The following is a 2772-nucleotide window of genomic DNA, read 5'->3' as shown; positions in this document are numbered from 1 at the left end:
AGCTGGATTAAAGATGGCTTTTATTTTATATTTGCCAAAAAAAGCCACTAAGTTTTTCCGAATTCCTTGTCATTTCTCCTCCAACCCAACACAGACTTTAATGGAAGGACAACTCTCAGGTACAGTAGGAAGAACTGGGGATTCTCAGAGGTGAACAGCAGGTGGCGCTGGCAGGAAACGTGGCTTAACCTGTTTTCCTTCCTGACCATTTTAGGGGCACATTTCTGATTCCAGAATTTCTACGTATTAAGTTGAATCATGTGAATCTGATGACAGTCAGTTGTTCTTGACAAAGAACACAATCGAAGGGTTCAACAGAATAGGAGGGCCTTAGGAAGAGCAAGCTAGTTAGAAGAGGGGACCTGTAAGACTTTGTCATTTAGGTTTAGCAACAAACATGGTTTTACTTCCTTCTCTTTATTTTTGGACTGCTGGAAGGAAGCATCAGTGGAGATTAGTGTATGTGTGTGTGTGTATAATTAACTCCTTTCAGCCCCCAGTTGAGCCCACCACCTCAATGGAGAGGAGGCAAGTGAACCAAAGGCCCTGATATAACTAACCAGCTATCATCAACATCAGTTCAGATTCCACTCAGACACAGAGTCTTTTCCCCTTCTTTTGCTTTTTGGTTCTTCTTATCTTTCATTTGTCAGTGATCTGAAGTAGACGAGAAGAGAGAATTCATCAGAAATTAGAAAAGACCCCCAAAATATCTCAGTTATAAATAGAGTCAAAATTCAGTGAAGCAGAATCAGGCATATGAATCACAATGTGATTTTACTAGAGTAAGTGCTTAGAGGAGAAATTCTTCAATATAAAAGGGTATATATTGAAAATCACTTTAGGCACTTGATGATAAGGTATGTGTATTCTACTCTGGCGAGAATCCTGGGTACACAGACCATGTATGTTTGGCACTGGCAGGATTTTCTGACCCTTGCCAGACTCTTCTTCAGCCACTCTCTCCATCTCTGGGGCTTAACCTGTGTATGTGCTCACATGTGCACACACATGTAAGTTACTTAGACTATGAAGAAATTTAGATGAATGATTTCTTTATCTCACTTCCAACATTTTTGTTTCCAAGCTTTAGCCGTGGCTGTCAGTTCAAGCTAGTGGAAGGGAAAATGTTGTCTCCTTTCACCACTATATTCACAGCATGACAAGGCTACCCAGGGCCCTACTGGGATGGTCCTGAGATGTTAAAACTGTTACTTCTGGATTTAAATCCTCTATAAAGTATAAGTACCCTAAGCAAGGGAGACATGTTGCCATTTTCATTTCTATAATCTCCATGCTGCATCCCTTCATCAGGTCCCTCTATCTCTTGGGTTTTTCTCTTCTTGCTGTGTCCACTCTCACTGTCTAGTTCAGTGTCTGATAACTTTTCTCCTGGACTTCTGCAACCACCTGTCATGGTGTCTCTGACTCCAGGTGATTTGATGTCTGACATTCGAAGCTGACCAATTGCTCTGCTTTTCCAAACCCTCTCTCCACAGAATCAAGTTGTCATGACATACACAAGAAGATGAGATCCTGCTCACTACCCACAGCAGTGACCACCTTGCACTACCACTTCACATGTATAATTTGCCACAGACAGAGGGAAGCTTCACATATCCTATTTTGGCTCAGGCTGCCTCTTCTTGCAAGAATGATATTCTCCAAACCACGCCCTATAAATGTTCTTACATAGTCACACCAACACTGCTGTGTTATAATCGATAAAAACCACAGATGGTACCTGTTTTTTTTTTTTTTTTTTCCTATTTCAGGATGAAGACTGAGATTCAACAAGTGGGACTTTGATTTTGGGCACAAGGGAGCTACAGGGTATTTTAACTTGGATTAATTGCCTGATAATATTTCTTAGAGATGGGAGCTTATTTTGGGGTCCATAGACTGTGTGTTCCATGGACCTGTGGGTTTCCAGTATGGGGGAAAAGTCTATGGCTTTACCTAGATTATTATTAAATACTCCCAAAAGACTAAGAGCTACTACTTGAGAGAAAATTGTGTGTGTGTGTGTGTGTGTGTTTTCTAATCACTTCTTTTATTCTCAGAAAAATTTCTTCCATTCTAGACCATTTCTAATCATATGCTTTTTTCAATAAATTGCCTTTTCTTTTGTGCCTTCCCATTTATGACTCAAAATATCTTCACTGAAATTTTAAGCCATTCTTGATCTTTTCAAAGGAACCATGTTATTAGTAAAAACAGATGTTCGATAGTCCATTGAGAATATCTAAACCTAAGCTTCAAAGTTTTTGAATGATATCAGATTATAGAAATGATTATTTTATCATAGATCTATTACTAAAGATCAAAGTCACACAATTTGTCAACATGGATTTTAAAAGAGTAAAACAACAATAACCACTACAACAGATATTAGAAAATATCCAAAGGGGATACAATGTAGACTTCAATCTGTTCTTAAAAAATATACATTTAAATTTAACACTATAAAGCAAATACAGAGGTGTATAGACAGATAGTCTTTTATTTATTTTTTTTTTTAATTTTTTATTGTGGGTTGTTCAAAACATTACAAATTTCTTGACATATCATATTCCACACTTTGATTCAAGTGGGTTATGAACTCCCACCTTCACCCCATACACAGATTGCAGAATCACATCAGTTACACATCCATTGATTTACATATTGCCATACTAGTGTCTGTTGTGCTCCGATGCCTTTCCCATCCTCCCCCCTCCCCCATCCCCACTCTCCCTCCCTCCTCCTCCTCTCCTCCTCCTCCCTCATCCC

This window comes from Marmota marmota, unplaced genomic scaffold, assembly GCF_001458135.2.
Source record: "Marmota marmota marmota unplaced genomic scaffold, marMar, whole genome shotgun sequence".
Taxonomy (NCBI): domain Eukaryota; kingdom Metazoa; phylum Chordata; class Mammalia; order Rodentia; family Sciuridae; genus Marmota; species Marmota marmota.
The sequence above is the reverse complement of the archived record's forward strand: the minus strand, read 5'-3'. Positions refer to the sequence as shown.